Source organism: Thunnus thynnus, chromosome 1 (assembly GCF_963924715.1).
Source record: "Thunnus thynnus chromosome 1, fThuThy2.1, whole genome shotgun sequence".
Taxonomy (NCBI): Eukaryota; Metazoa; Chordata; class Actinopteri; order Scombriformes; family Scombridae; genus Thunnus; species Thunnus thynnus.
This window is the reverse complement of record NC_089517.1, coordinates 9,400,833-9,417,851: the sequence shown is the minus strand read 5'-3', so window position 1 is coordinate 9,417,851 and position 17,019 is coordinate 9,400,833. Positions and strand designations below refer to the sequence as shown.

The following is a 17,019-nucleotide window of genomic DNA, read 5'->3' as shown; positions in this document are numbered from 1 at the left end:
CAAACTGAATGCAATGAAATTGATAGCAAAGGCATAGAGTTTTTTGGGTTAATCGTGGTCATAAATTGCCAACTAAATATGAGGCTCTGTGAGAAACTATTTTTCCAAGTTGAAGTTTATTGTTGGAACAGCTGATAAGAGCACCGGCCAGTTAATATGGGTTTTATATAATCTGTGGGTAATAAGACATCTAGCCATCTGTTCAAAGTGGACTGAATTTTTGTTTCAGAGTTTTTAGCAGGGCTGCAACTAATTATTATTTTCATTATCGATTTTGCTTTAAAAATAACTGAGACAGTTAAGCGATTATCAAAATAATGAATCTTCTTTTGCTCAACTAATCAATTAGTGGAATAATCATTGCAGTTTTTAGATTATAGCCTTTATTTCAACGGCAATCGACGGCTACATTCCTGACATGTCACATGTTTTACAGCATCACTGTGAGATGTACAAGTGAGTCACCTGATTACTGGCTACATCCAAGATATCAGCAGTTCACCTCGGACAAAAAAAAAAAAGAAGCACATCTTAAAACACTTCTGTTTTCTCAATTTTTATTGAATATATTATATTTTTCTTTAATCAACATTGCACATATTCCATTTTCAATCACATCTCATATTGCTGTCTACAAAATGTTTATGAATGTAGAAAATCCAGAAGTTGGAAGGTTTACCAAAAAATAAAACAAAGAAGAAGAAAACAAAAAGGATAATTAAGGTCAGAAGTGACAAGCTCCAAAGATACAGAGATAGAGAGAGAGAGAGAGAGAGAGAGAGAGAGAGAGAGAGAGAGAGAGAGAGAGAGAGAGAGAGAGTGAAAGAGAAGGAGAGGAGCACCCTCAGGAAAAGAATACAAACATACCTTGGGTTAGGATGCATTTTTCTCAAAACAAAGCATCATGCAGAATAAAAGCAAGGCTGGCCAAAACTCACATGGATATTTCTGAACACCTGAACTGTAGAAATATTTTACATGTTCATTTATAGTTACCGTCAGTTCTCCTTTGCTGATTGATAATGATTTCCCTCCTTCGTAATGAGTGACAAGGCAGTGGCGAGTTTGAACAGTTTGAATATTAAGCATACACATACGTGAAGCAGTTAACATTAAAACAAATGCAGCCCCCCTGACCCACCCACCCACCCCTACCCCTCCATCATCATCATCATCATCATCCCAAAAAAAAACAATTATGTCGTCGCCATCGTTTACGACTCTCCACACTGTGCCTGTGCAGCACGACGGAAAGCATGTATAGAAACATCTCTGCTGGCTGCATCTAGATACTTTACCTCTCTGGAGGTGAGATGATATCTTAATGACTAATGTAGATATACTGGATTATAACGGCTGTATAAACGTGACCGTGGCCTTGGCTGACCAAACTGTACCAGCTTGCATAGACACCCGATAATTGTCGGTTTGAATCCCATCACCGTCCTGTCAAATTCACATCTGGACATGGTATATTCTTCATTTTTTATGTCTTTGTTTGGGTGCTTGATTCAATATTTTGCACACAGTGACTCTTCATCAAGCTTTTTATGGCGTAAAGCTCAGTAGCTACAACGAAATGATCCATGTCTGATTTATGGCTGACACTGTAGTTTGATGAATCAGAGGAATTTTGTGCAAAAAAACAAACAAAAAAAAAGGCAATTTACACACTGTCTGACAGTCAAAATGATACTTTTTGTGACTGTGAGTATAACACATCAAAAGATCTGTTAGGGTTACCGAGTGTCACCATAGTAATTGGCCCATACAGGCTAAAGTACACGGTGTCTAATCATCCGTTTATATGCTTTGTGCATCTTCAAGACAGCAGCAGACAGTTAAATCATTCGTTTGATGCAAAAATTACGGTGGCCCTAAGAGCAGTGCGACTAAAGAAAACACCAAAGAAAACATATTCACCAACGTGACAACACACGCAGCATAACAAATACAGAAAACACAACCAAACATTGTCTGTGTTTGGTTGTTTTTTTTCAGTATTTGTGCCACTTTTTGTTTCATATGTACTGTCAAAACTGGTGAAAATGTTTCTGGATTTGTCTTTCATCTTTTTTTTCTTTAAATATTTTGTCAAATTGTTGAGGATGTTTTCTTCATTTGCATTGTGTTTTCTTGAGTTTCAGCGCCACTGTTAAAACTTCATAATAAGTATTGAATCTTTTTTATTACTAAAAGTGACATGAAACATTATATTGTAATAAGGTTTGTCAAAGACTATGAGGAGATTACATAACAACCTGAAATTGGTTTTTCATCCACAAGCAAATATCTTTGATTTAACTTGAAGCTTAGATTTGAATTTGCAGCTGCTTGATGAATGAAGTTATTAGAAGTTTGTTCATAAAAATCTCTTTGAGAAACAGACAGCGGCAACCGGGAGAAGCAGTCTCAGAGCAGGCAGGGGTTGCTTTGCTCAAGGGCACTCTGGACACACTTCAGGATATAATTCATCTTCTTGATTTAACATAACATAGTCTGACTGCTACACTATGAGCCAGAAAATGAAAGGTGCAAGTTAAATTTGGGTGATGTTTAAGCTCATTAAAGGCTGTTATCATTTAATCAGTGTCATAATATCTGGAAGAATGTGTCATCTTCTACTTGTTAACGAAATTACAACTTATAGTGGTGACTTTCTGCTTCCCAGTGATATGTGTTACCCCTGTTATTAACCCAGTGATCTGAGGGAAACGCTGACATTAAGCGTATAAGCTAAGGCCTTTCAACAAACAGGTATGAACCGTCTCCTCCGGTTTCCTAAATACAGATGTGACCGAGCAAACACTGTAATCATAGAGCACTAACACTGTTCTGCAGGAGGCAGATGGTGAGAAAAACAACCCCAAAATCCCAGTCAGTCATATAATATCCAGCACAAGTACTAAACAAATGCAAACTGCGTCACTGTTCAACAGTTTTGCTTTGCTCCTCATAAGCCACCTTGTTTATAAGGAGATTAAGACATAAAACGGGTTCCTGGTGTTATCGAACACTGCGGATGTTACAGTAAACACTCTAGTTTTTATCCTCTGACTAATGCTTTACTTTTATGTACGTGTGTGTCCACGGTTAGTAATATCAAACCGAGCCACAAGGAGACATCAACAGCGCTGCCTGGGTGCAATATGAAGATATCAGGCTTAGTTTCTTCTGCGCTGTTGTTAAAAAGATGTACAGCTCTTAGAGAGATAAAACATTTAAAAACGGACTAAAAGCCAAAGTCAATACATGAACCGTTGAGGATTTCGCTGAGGAAACTGAGGTCACGTCATCTGTGTTTGAGGGTTTTAGCAATCTGCGAGGAGTTTCAATTCTGCAGCTGAAACCTCTCACATTGTGTTTTAAACACTAAATCTGGTATTTTTAGATTCAGTATGTTTACATCAGACTGTTTTTTAGTCCAGCAACATAATTTTGAAAATGCTGGCTGTCTGGAAAAAGAGGTAAAGGCTTTGTAACTGAATTTTTGACTTTCATGTTGGGAAATTAAATTTACAGAAAATCTAATTAGTTAACTGAATAACCAAAATATCGCTATTGTCCAGGGAAAGCCTTTTATCTCCATGTTTTGTGAATTTCAGAAATATCAGAACTGAAGGATACATTCCTCTATAATTTGTTCCAAATATTATCAAATGTCTTAAATGCTTAAAATAAAAATAGAGAACTTTGAAAACCCATTAAACTGTCACAAAGGTTAAAACAAATCTTGTTTCATGAAAAGATGACACTGTGATGTCACTTCTGGGGTCTGGCCAGGATTTTCTGAGGAGGTTGGTGGACTCTAAATTTAAATAAGAAATGACATGAACAATAAACTCTGATGTTTTAACAGTATTCGGATTATCACCATATTCATCCTGACTACAGGCAAAAGCAGTGCAAAAGTTTCTACTTCACTAAATCTTAACTCTGGGCTGCATTGCTTTACATTTGTGCCCAATTGGTTTGTTTTTAGAGAAAATCCTTTGTTATTGATTAGAAGAGAGAGACATCTTAAACCTAATCGTGCCCAGTAACTCTGAAAAAGCATTATAGAGGAGCCTCGGGCCTCAGCTGAATGACGTGATCCCCAACAGAAAAGCGTATTTCTCAAAATATGGACGCTGAGATAGCCCTTCTTAATGTGAAATCAATCCTCAACAAGAGTATCCTCTTTAAATTTGATGTTTCTTTTTTTTTTTTTTATACATTATAACTGAAACTGTAACTAAAAAAGCAGCGTGGGGTGAATCCTCTCTTCGGTCTCTGGCCAGTGGCTATGAAATATTGTAAATGAGGCCCCGGTGAGTTTTCCAGCTCCGAGGTGATTATAATTAAAATGTCCTCCTCTCACCTTGTTCTGAGTGTTATCTAATGCCCCCACACAGACTAACTGTTAACCTTCTTACTCATTCGCTGTGCTGAATCACAACAGTTATCACAACACTTATTACTGCAGACAATTTTAACATCCATGTGAATATCTGACAGTACTAAATCAAAGGAAAGTGAATATTTTTTTACTCTCCTATCACTCATATGACTTGGATGACCTGGACTCTTTATTAACATCCATGCGGATAACTCTGGATTATGACCTTTTTATTTAGTGCGAGTTTCATTCATGTCACACACAAGGACAAATTATTTTTCTTCCTGTACTATAAAATCTGCTTAAAAATCTACCCTTATTATTGTTCTTGTATTATAGTACACTGACCTCCTCTGATCTCCTGATGGAAGCAGATTTAAGCGAGGGCACTGTGTCAGAGCAAGTCTACATAATTGCAGCCTCAAACCAAATTATTTGAATTAATAGATGGAGGGGGAAATGGGTTAGAGTCTGACCAGTTAAACAGATTTCTTTCAGTCAGTCTCCTTTGGTGCTTGTTTGTTCTGCTTGATTGAATGTGGTGGCCTCGAGGATCAATTCTCTGGCTGATCCTGTTCTTGTTCTCTCTGCTAACCTGTGGGCATATTACTATTTGGAGTGGTTTTTCAATTGTGCGATGCTTTATGATAATACTAAGCTGTAGCTGAACACAGAACTGGACAGATTCATTTGTCCCTCGCATACATATCAGTATTATTGCAATACAGCTCGGCCCTTCCTGACGGTTCCCGAGTCGAGACTCGAGACCCAAACTGACGCTGAGCCTCTCTGGTTTCGAACAACTTGTGCTTGAGACACGTAATCTGACAAGATCAAGGCAATGAAATCACTTAATTAAACATATTTCTACTCATAGGTTATATTCACCAGTAACAATTTAGATTACGGCCTGCAATGCTTATTATTCCCAATTTATAGTGTTATTTTTTGTACTAAAGGTGTCAGTACAATACGTACCGATAAGTAAATGTAGATACAAGGGAACAAGATGAGAAGGTGGGGAATAAGGTGTGAGTACAAAACAATTAAACTCTAAATTGGAAGTAATTACGTTGTATATTGCGGGCCGTAATCTAAAGCATTACTCTATTATCTGTTAAAAGAATAGTTTGACATTTTGGGAAATGTGCTTATTCGCAGGGTTAGATGAGAACATTGATATCACCCTCATGTCTGTCCGAAGCTACAGCTAGCAGCCGGTTAGCTTAGCTTAGCTTAGCATAAAGACTGGAAACAGGAGGAAACTGATAGTGTGGCTCAAAAGTAACAAAATCCACCTACCAGCATCTCTAAAGATCACTATTTAACTCGTTATATCTCATTTGTTTTAGCCGTACAAAAAACCAAAGTGTAAAAAAGACAAGTTAAGTATTTCTTGGCTGGAGATGTCCTGGAGTCTTGCCGGGACCATAATGTTGCCAACCAACAAGCAAAGACTCCACTCCTTGATGCAAACACTGATCCTGATGCAGAACTATTTAGTCGATAAGCTTAAAACATTGATGTGAAGACCATAAAAGTGTCTTTATACTCTAAGCTAAGCTAACCAGCTGTTGGCTCCAGCTACAGACATGAGAATGGGATCATTCTCATCTAACTCTCAGCAGACAAGTCAATAAGTTTATTTCTTAAGATGTTGAACTATTCCTTTAACTGTAATGTTTAATTCATGTCGGCTGTTTTGTAGCTGTTTTACTCCATTAATTCATATCCTCATATTATCAAGTTTTTTCTATTGCTGTGTGCTTATTCATTCTCAAAACAAAAAGATTAAAAATGTAGCTGAGAGCTTAGATTTAAAAATGTTGATACTTTTTGATTCGACTTTGACTTCATATTAATTATATATATCTATATATATATATAATAAAGATTTATTGATGTTGCACAACTAAAGATGTGACAACTGCAACCTGACATTACAATCTTCTGTCTTTCAGTTATTTCATGTTTATTTTCTTTTGGATGACATTTTTCTTCTTTTCTTCCCCACTTTTCATTGTTATGCAACTTTTTTTCCAAAAAGAAGAAAAACAACTTTTGACAGTTTAATCCCTAAACTTTGCTGGAATATAATAGTATTCCCGGTAAACCTGCTGGTATGCAGAAAAGAGAAAATTTATACCTACTCCTTCCCAATAAAAACATCCTCACCAAAGGGACTTCACAATTAAACTACTGATATCTATTTTAAAACTATTGCGGCTATTTGGTGGTTACAGGGTTGTTGTTTTTTTCTGACACTAAGGAACTATCTGGAACATTCAGTAAACAGCTTTTCTGAGGGATACTATTATTGAGGTAATTACAGATACGAATTTTCAGAAAAAAGAGCAAGAGTGTGAACTTTGGATTTTCTTTAGGAGAAGAGGAAAAATACACTAAGATCAAGAGCTCTAAATTCAAGCTTTTTAAGTGCCATTATAGGTAACACAGTATGTGAAGGATGCTTTTTAATGGAAAAAAAATGAGGAAATGAAACACTGTCTTTATGTAATTCAACATACTATTATTAAAATAAAACTGGCAGTGGACATTAAAAGTTAGTTCATTCTCAGGCAACATTGAGAGAGAAGTAAGAAACCCTAATTCTTCTCTGACAAAGCTGCACAAACAACATTAGCAACCTCATGTTTTCATGTTGTATGCCAAAAAAAATGAATCAGTTGATTTTCAATGAGTAAAAAAAAAAAAAGGGGGAAAAACTGCCAAAAACAAGACAAATGGAGAATGTTGGAGCAGCATCCGCAACAGTATGAGGAACATGATTGTATCAGCGAGGACAAACAAAACACAGATGATTATGGTTGATGGTCATAACAGTCAAAGAAAGTAAAAAGTCTCAAATTACTCTATCTGCAACACATCTCAGGACACACAAGTATAAACGTCTGCTATTTACATTTTTTTCCTATTCAGTGTGCATCTATATCACAACATTTTCCAGAAGTCCACAACATACAATAAATTCAGGGTTTCACCTTTGGTTATGTAATTATCAAGGCTAGGTTTAAAAAAATATAGAACACACGTCCATGTTACTTTGCATACAGTTAAATTCAAAGTGAAAACATATCAACAAAGCAGCTGGTCAGCTCTAAATTTGCATCTGAGAAAAAAACCTAAGTTATTTCATCTTTACGACAATGATTCTCGGGCGGTGAAAGCCCGGGGAGTTTCATCCGCTGTTTTTCTGCGATAGAAAGTGAGTGTGGCAGATATTTATGAATGTGTTTATGTGCCTGACATCTTTGCTTTAGTGTAAGTGGATGTTAATGTATGAGGATATTCTTCTGATGTAGTCAGAAGCCAGTCAACATACGTCTGATATTTCTCTCCCAGCCCTCTATACACTTTCTGAATGAGGATTTTCATGTCTTATGACACAATGTGAATTAAGAGTTTGTCGCCAGCGTTTGAGTGAGCAACTCAGGCCAGCCTTGTTTGGTTGACAATATGAAACAAGATAAAAATAGATTAAGTCGTACTGCTGACTGCACATAAGCAGAGAGCAAACTCACCATTTAGTAACCAATGACACCTACGAAGCCGACCCAACTAAAACATTATGTCGACGTTACAACCAAACATTAGTCTCTATCATATTAAAATATTCACATCTGTTCCTTACAAGACACTTTTTTCACATGTAAAGAAAACATCTTTGTACTCTGATAAGTCTCTTAGTATCATCACTCCATACATCTGTATATGTGTAGTAATTAAGGCAATCATTTTGGGCCATGACTTACTCATTTGCCAACTCCAGTCTCAACCCTCAAGGGTTTGTTTACCGACGTCATACAGTAGTACTCAATCTCCACTTGTCCAAATGCAGAGTCCCGTCCAGTCTTTGTTGCTTTTTCAGTGTCCGCTCCCACTCAAGATGACCGGTCTCAATGTTTTGCTTGTTCTCTGCAATTTCCAGAGATGTGGGGTTACTCCCTCTCCCTGTAACTGGCAGCGCTGCAACAAAGAGAGAAACAGGAAATGGATGCAAATCCATTATCATTCTTGAGAAGATGGAGCAATTTGCCCAAAACGCCAAACTGATACTGCATATTTTCCTTTCCCACCCAGAGGTTGGGCCAGAAGCGTCCCACTTCAGATAATCATCAGGGTCATTAAGTAGCAGTTCCTACAGAAGCACTCAGGGGGGGATAGGTCTGAGGTTTGTTAAGCACATGTATACAAGATAATACTACTGACTTACAGTTTTATTCGGATGAAACACAATTTATGATTTACTGCGTAACATTTGTTTCCCATCAACAAGCTTTAAGGTCGTTAAAACCATCTTACTCCACGTTGTCAGACAGTATCAGCTTGTTCCAGCTCTTCATTGAGGTTTTATGATGTTTATACTGAGTGAAATATACAAACCAAAGGCTCCATGTTTTTATGGCTGCACCATTCCATCGAATGGAAATATTCAAGAGAGTGGAGTATACATACAGTTGCGTTGAATATACTCTTATTTGTTTGTTTTCCAGGAATGCACGTACAATATATAATACCAATTGGAACAGAGTGGGCTCACTGGGAGGGGGGCCTGAAAGAGTCAGGAGCTGAAACAGCCTGTTTCAGACAGAGGCTGAACTGAGGGGCTGCATAAAGGGCCAGTATGAGTTAAATAAGGAGTTTTTTGAACTTTTAATAATGCAAAGATATTCCAGTAGGCCACCAGATTAAAAATATAGACCTGTAAATGTGCATTATATTTCCCCTTTTAAAGTATTACATTTTTAGCAATTAAATGACAGTTGCAATAACTGTTACAAACATAAGTCAGATGCAGGTAAATGCCACAAAGCATCAATTGTCAGCTATGACGGAGGTCTGGCGATCAAGGTTTTGTGTTTTAAAAGCAACATGAGACAACCATCAAAGCTCCAAAGATGCAAAACATCTGTGCTCAAACTGCAAGTGTACAGATTTTTAAAAAAGTAATAAAAAATAATGAATTGTCAAGAGGTAAAGTCTAACATCACAACAACCTACCCAAACACATGCAAACCGCAGAAACAGAGAAACAACCGTCACAGATTTACAACTAACCGGCAGCGACATGACGGACATAAGGAGCATAAAAGCAGTTGTTAATTGGCATTCAGCCTGAAATGTAACTGTGTTTGTAATGTTGATTTAACTCAAATTTGAATTTCTTCTTCATGAAGTGTTTATGTCGTTTTGGCTACCCCCTGTAGGGTGAAACATTTCACAGAATAACTGTTCTGTGTCATAGCTATTTGTGCTTATTAAGATGCAGACTATTACAGACGGGCGTCCTCTTTAAACAGAGCAGCTGTTGTATAATTCTCCACCTCAATAATTTGAGGATTTCCACACAGTCTCCGAGGAGCTGGAGACATTCTGTATGCAATCATAGCTGCAGCAGGCACAAGGCAATTACAACAAACATACTGAGTGTTTTTATCTAATTCCCTTATTAAGACTTTACAGCTAAACCTGTGCTTGTTTACATTTCAGGTTTTGTTTGTTTGAGGAACAACTTTAGTAAATACACACCAATGTTGTATCCTCTATTTACCCTTGAATACCTTCTGCCTGTAATGATAAAAGAACAAACATGAAGGTCAATATTCATGTACTTATATACACTGAAATAAATCAAATGTTTGCACTACCCTTTACTTCAAAACAGTAACGGTAAATTCAGGAGAAATCTGGGAATATCCTTAATATTGTCCAGTGTCTGCTGTGACCTTACATTTATTTAGTTCTCATGCTAAAATGTCACTGTGTCACTACAGTACAGCACACTGGTGCTCTGCACTGACGTCTTATTTCTCAGGTGTAGGGCTGAAATAAAAGCAGCTCCTGTGTGTAGAGTTTTAAGTAGGCAACCTACAGCCGGAGGGAAACTGTGCCAAACCACGACTACATCTTACAGCACCAGAATACACAGAGTAAAAAGCTGCTGCCACTTAATAACAGGTGACCCATGCTGTGATCTCTGTCGGGGTCTGCAGCGGTTATTACAGTAAACTGTATGAAGACATTAAAAAAGATCGTTCTGCGAGTTTATGAGCAGATATCATGACAGCAAATTATGCTTAATTTCTTTTTAACGAGAGGCTGTAAAATTAGAATGAATCATTTGTTGTGTTACTGAAGATGATTCATGGGAAAAGACGGTTGCACCAGATGTTTATAAGGTCAAATTTTGGCTAGTTGTCATGTAAGTGTTTACTAAGAGGAGATTTACTCACCTCTCAAACTAGTTCTTACGTAGAGTTTAGTTGTTATAAATATTTACACCTACTAAGTGCCAAGTGAAACTGTTGCGTAAGCTAGCTGAATGAACCAACTGCTAATGCTAACCTGCTAACTTGACTCATGTTAGCTTCAAATGAACATCTGAATGTATTTTTGCACAAAACAAGGACTGTGGATTTTGTCCCCCATCACTTACATTGCAATAGGAAGGGGATATTTTAATGGCCAGTATGAACAGGAGGAATTATTGCAGCAAGAAAAACTGTGAAGGTATCCTTTAAGAGGCTTCCTGGTGGCCTAAGGCTTGAAGCACTGACCAGCAGCATCCCCGGTTTGCATCCAGCTGGGGACCTTTTATTCCTTGTCATTCCTCATCTCTTTCTCCTCATACTCTCATCTTTCTGTTGTCTCCCCATTGATAAAAATATTATAATGGCTAAAGGTTAAAAGTTCATGTAACCCAGATTTGTTTTTGGTTCTTTCTCTGTCTCTTTCTCACACAAAGTTACATTAAATGCATTTCAATAAATTAGGCATTTTCCCTCTGCCGAGATGCAGGTTAATGTCTCTGAATAATAAACTTTATACAAGAATAACAGAAAACAGGCATGTGTATGTCTCCCAATGATACCAGTGCACATTCACTTACATACAGCACAAATATGTTATTGTACCTTGTGCATTTACTGGGTATATACAATAGATGGATTGCTACCTCCTGATAATATCTATTATTAGTCAACTATGTCATTTTTTGACCTGAAGCTGCAGTAAACAGCGTTTTAAGAAAGGCTGAAACTTATTCTGCATTGTTGAGATCACAGCTTGAAGGTTTGAGTCTTTTTAGTCTGATGTTTCTGTTGTTTTAACACATACAGTGCTGTCTGTCTCATTCTGGGTTATTCTATTCTCGGCAGCTGTGGTATAGGAGGTAGAGCCGGTCGTCCACTAACCGCAGGGTTGGTGGCTCTTCCTGTCAATGTGTTGAAGAGTCCTTGAGCAAAACACCAAACCCAAAGTTGCTCCTGATGGTCAGGCCAGCGCTGTGCATGGCAGCTCCACTGCCATTTGGTGTGTGAATATGTGTGAATGGGTGAATGAGAGGCAAAAATTGTAAAGTGCTTTGTCTGTTGAGATAAAAAAAGGCTGTCGGGTTACTATTTGACTTTTTAAATCCATGCTAAATTTTACTTTTTGCCATTTACCTAGATGTCAAGGATTAAGACAGCCCACAGGGAGTTTTATCTTCAGGTCTTTGAATGTTCATTTTGGATTATCACCCCCCCACATATGCACACTGCATGCAGGTTTCTCCCAAGAGACACAATAATCCAGTACCCCAGCCTGTACACACCAATCCAGGAGACAGCTGCTTCTCATTAGAGTCTTAGCAATAAACCACCAGCGATACAGGAGAATTATCTAGGAAGGGCTCATCAGAGATCTTATGATAGTAGATGATGGACTCCCCAAACATCAGGCCTGTGTTTGACTCTGTAGCTACAAAACACAGTCTTAGAAAACAATAGAAACTGAAGGAGAGCATTAGTGAGGCTATACATCCAGAACATACAGAGAAAAAATACTTGCTTCATTTAGTTTCTAGGACTCAAACAGGAATACAAACGTGGAATAATCACTGTTTATCTCTAAGATCATGTACTTGGCTCACCAGCTGTGTGCACACCTAGATGCTTCCACTTCTGTGGCCCAGCAGGAGGCGGGCCAGTTATCAGTGCCACACACAGAAATCCATTCATCCCACAGCCTGTCACTTTGGGCCACTGCCTGCTCAAGGCTAAGCCAAGAGCACCAGGTTAAACCAGTTCAGATCTACAAAACCACCTGCTACCCAAAGCTCTCGCTATTCACATTTCAAGAGCCCAGAAGCCCTTCTTTCCATGGAAATGGATTTAAAATCATTATGGATTTTGCTGCAAAAGCTGAAACTGGCAGAGACTGAACCTGCAGGTACGATATTATGTGGGGGAAGATTTTTACAGCCCAAAATGATTTTAACATAACTGCAGGGGTTTGATAGTGCTGCTAATTCCCGATGATTCAACAGTTATTCCACTAGATTTCTGATGCTTGCTCGACTGTTTCTGGATGAACACAGACACCTTCTAACTAACTAAACCCGCACATATTCGCTCTTCCATGCAGTCTGAGTTGCTCACTGATGGAGAACATCATGTGACATTATGTTCATAAACCAGAGCAGCAACGACAAGTCAGTATTGTTGCAGTATTTTTAAATGTAGCATATTATCTCTAATTACTAAGTTTATTTGTTTCTAGTGTGGAAATATGACTTTTATTGTCAGTGTCAGTTACACGGCACAGTAACTAAGAGGTGTACACTGAGCTCTGGGCTTTATAATGTGGTTGCAATTTCGTTGGCTGCTGATAAAAGTCAACACGAGTCACAGATTACTTATTGCTCCTTTCCAGTGAGTATGATTGCAGAGCACCACCAGGTCGAAGGATTAGAGGAATGAAAAGAGAAAAGACCAGCAAGCTGCCTCCCTGACCTTTCATTACCTCTCAGATGTTTGATGGTAATGTAGCTGCCGTAAATAGATGCACGTAATGGTTTTACACACAAGCACAGCTGCTCCATTGTTGTTGAAGGACCTCACTGATGCACAACATATCTAAAGTCTGATGGAGCAGACAGAGGTATTTATATGCAAACAGGTGATTAAAAGTGTGTCTTCTTCTATGGATGAATGAATGAAATAATACATTTTCTTGTTATCATATCATGTGTACAACCAGTTGCATTTCACTGCATAGCACCCGAAACCAGTCTTCCCCAGTTCAGAGTTTGTATGAGGAAGTTTTACAGCCAACCTGCTCTGTGATCTGGTGTCATGGTTATTAGCTCTGAGCTCAACTAAAGATGTTAAATAATTCAGCAACTCAGATGGCAAGCTCTTATAAATGAAGACACAGGTATGCTGGTGCCTTCTAGATGCCAGTAACAACTTTTTGACCTTTTCATATAGCTCACAGTGGTGAGTGCGATAGCTGTCTGCTGTAATGAATCGAATGGCACTGTGGTAGTTAGCGTGCGAGGGTTTGAGGGGTTTGAGGGTGACAGCAGCAGCATGAGCGTATAGGCTATGTCCGTAATCCAATGTGGACAGTATGATAGATTTTATAATATGTGAGAAACAAGATCTGAATTTTTAGTTGCTGAGCAAGATGTTCAATATGAGTTTTGAAGGACAATCTGCTGTCTAACCAAAGTCCTAAGTATTTATAATGCTGCACTGTTAGTTAGTTCTCCATTTAGAGCATGGATAAGTGTGGGAACATTGATGGATTGTGCTCTCAAATGAATGAAAAATAGATTTTTCATTCATAAATGAATGAAAAAATGGATTTTCATTTATGAATGAAAAATAAATTTGGTGGTTCAGAAGTTTGGTATAGAGACTGATTATGAGGAGACACTGTTAGGGGTCAGAATATAAACAGTATGTAGGTGTTAAACAACTTTCACGGTCAAATTTTAGGACTATCATTGTCTACAACAAAATCCATAAATGACAGCTGAAAACATAAAATACAATACATAGTATACTGGAGAAGTTAGATTAAAGGACCAGTGTGTAATATTTAGAGTGCAACCAACTGAATACTCCTCTCCCTTCAAGCGTTTAGGAAAACCTACGGTGTCCGCCAAAAGCGCAGAAGGCCCTCTCTAGAGCCAATGTTTAGTTTGTCCATTCTGGGCTACTGTAGAAACATGGCGGCCTCTGTGGAAGGGGACCTGCTCCCTATGTAGATATAAAGGGCTCATTCTAAGGTAACAAATACACAACGATTCTTATTTTCAGGTGATTATACACTAATTAAAACATACTGATGAATATTATATTCCATTCCTGCCAAGTCCGCTCTGCTAGATGCCACTAAATTCTACACACACCTTTAAATACTGATTAAATGTTTAATCTCTTGGTTAACTATGAGTGAAAATCATAGTTTCACCATGATTGAGATTTATTAAACAGAACCATGTCTACATACAGCTTTATGAATCCGACACATGCAATGGGAAACATATTCTTCATCACTATCATCATATACATCACTATCATTTTATCATTAAGTGTACAGTATTGTACTGCTCTTTATTCTTAATTGCACATATATTATCATTCTCATATTATTATCATCATAATGTGTATAGCATCATGCTGCATTATGCTGCTTTATACCCTTATTGCACTAATATTATCACTCTCATATCATTATCATTATTATCATAATGTGTACAGCTTATTTTTGCTTTTTACGTATTTTTAAATGTTCCTGTATTGTGTTGCTTGTTGACTGTGCTACTCTGCAAATTGCCCCTCAGGGACAAATAAAGTGTTTTGAATTGAACATTTTCTTGTTTTTATGCAGTTTTATGCCTCTGGCTCCTGGAGGGACATGTAAAGCAGAAAAGTTTCTCACATGGACTGAGCAGAAATGTCTGTACTTGGGACTGGGACAAACTCCTTAAGAGCGTAAATAGGTGAGGACATTGGCAATAAGTACTGTTGTACTGCTGTATCAAGCTGGGAAATGAGACATAACAGCTTCTCATTACTTGTTACCTTTCCTGCTCATCAGCCCGGCAGCCTCCTGCTCCGCCTGAGTGAATAGGTAACTTTTCTACAAGGCAGTTAGAGGACAAATCTGTTTTCATACATCATTTACATCTTTTAATCTAACATGAGAATCTGCAAGCAGTGTGTGCAATGCTTGACGTTTGAATTGTTCTACCTCTGCTTCATGTGACTACCTGTTTATTGGTGCTAACATAGTTTCATGTATTATTCCCATTAGTTATAAATAACATTTTAGTCAAAAACATAAAAGCTAAGATCTGGACTTAAAATTCAGAAACACCACTTATAGCATAGGCATCAGGAACGGTGGATTAAACTATGAAAATAACACTCAGGTTGTAAAACAAAAAAACAGGATGTTCCTCCAGGACGTACTGGTGCAATGAGCCATAGTTGGCCACTGGCAAAGCTCATAATTTTGGTTCTGTGTCATTTGTTCTCTGCTTTCAATTTCACATACACAGAGTTATTGAGTTTGGCACAAAAACAACTGGATTCCAACACCGTGCAAGAACTCTGTATCTGCTGCAGGTAGAAAACTGTCAACTCACTCTGCAGCCTTTAGTTTTATTCTAACTGGAACAGCATGATTATGACAGATTGCACTTAGGCTCTCCCTCCTTTTGAGAATATCCTCTCTGAGAATGAAGTGTTTTTGATAATACGCTCATCAGCATCTTCTGATCTGTGTATCACGAGCACCCTAAACTCCCGTCATCAAAGCACTAGGAGGAACTTCACAGGCAAGTCACTTGTTAGATTTTTCAAAGGAAGCCTCTGTGCAGTCCAAGAAACAGAGACGTTTCTTAGATGGTGTTACAACAGACGTGACTTTGTCTGTCCTTCCAGATGTTATTTGCAATCTTGTCAATGTCTGTGTGGTTTGTTAGAGTCAAAGTCAAATCAATTTTATTTGTATAGTCCAATATCACAAATTTGCCTCAGTGGGCTTTACAATCTATAGAGAAATACATCCTTTATCCTTAGACCCTGGATTGAGGCATAGAGAACCATGCCTCGTTGCCTGCTGGTGGTCAACAGTAAGATACAAATGTTTACAGTCCCTTCAGGAAATTTTAAAATCACAGGATGCGGTTTTTTGCAGCATTGGCAAAACTCAAACCTTGACGAATACATGGTGTAAGTCTTCCACATGAAGCAGCGACTGTTTCCACAAATCACCGTCATTTTACAGCAGTTACCAATCTAATCACATGACTCACAATCGATGCACCTAAATCCTTATTGGTTATCGGTTTTCGATTAATCATCACAGATTACAAGAGAACTTCTAAGGACAATATCGGACAAGCCGCCACTACATTAAGGGGTTATTCTCCAAACCAGAAGAACAGACAGAAAAATAAAAATTAAATAATATATATTCCTGCAGGGACTGACTTCAGGAGAGTGCACATGTAGCTCGGTGCCTGGCTTCCTGCTTGCTGACACTAATCCAAAGGCAGCGGGGATTTTCTGCCTCTTGCTGCTTCTTGCCTCACACCCCTGCAGGGCTCTCAGATCCACACTGGCTCTCCCAGTCACACACACACACACACACACACATACAAACATACGCAGATGAACACACGATAGACTATAAATATTCAGGCCAGGATCGGCGGTACGTGCAGCACAATGTACACCGGGGACATAACACACACTGCGCTCGTTTCAACCCTGCCACCGAGCTCTCTGTCAGCACTTTTCTGTGGGAAAAAAAAAAACAAAAAACTTGCACATCTGCTC

At 38.2% G+C, this 17,019-nt stretch overlaps 1 protein-coding gene across 1 annotated transcript in view; it reads right to left on the bottom strand.

Annotated features, from left to right (window-relative positions):
• Positions 1–255: 255 nt before the first annotated feature.
• kcna4 (potassium voltage-gated channel, shaker-related subfamily, member 4) overlaps positions 256–17,019 on the bottom strand; it is a 59,872-nt gene continuing 43,108 nt past the window's right edge. The window contains exon 2 of the mRNA XM_067577631.1: positions 256–8,365. The gene's annotated coding sequence lies outside the window, so the exon portion shown is untranslated. The remainder of the gene's footprint in view (positions 8,366–17,019) is intronic.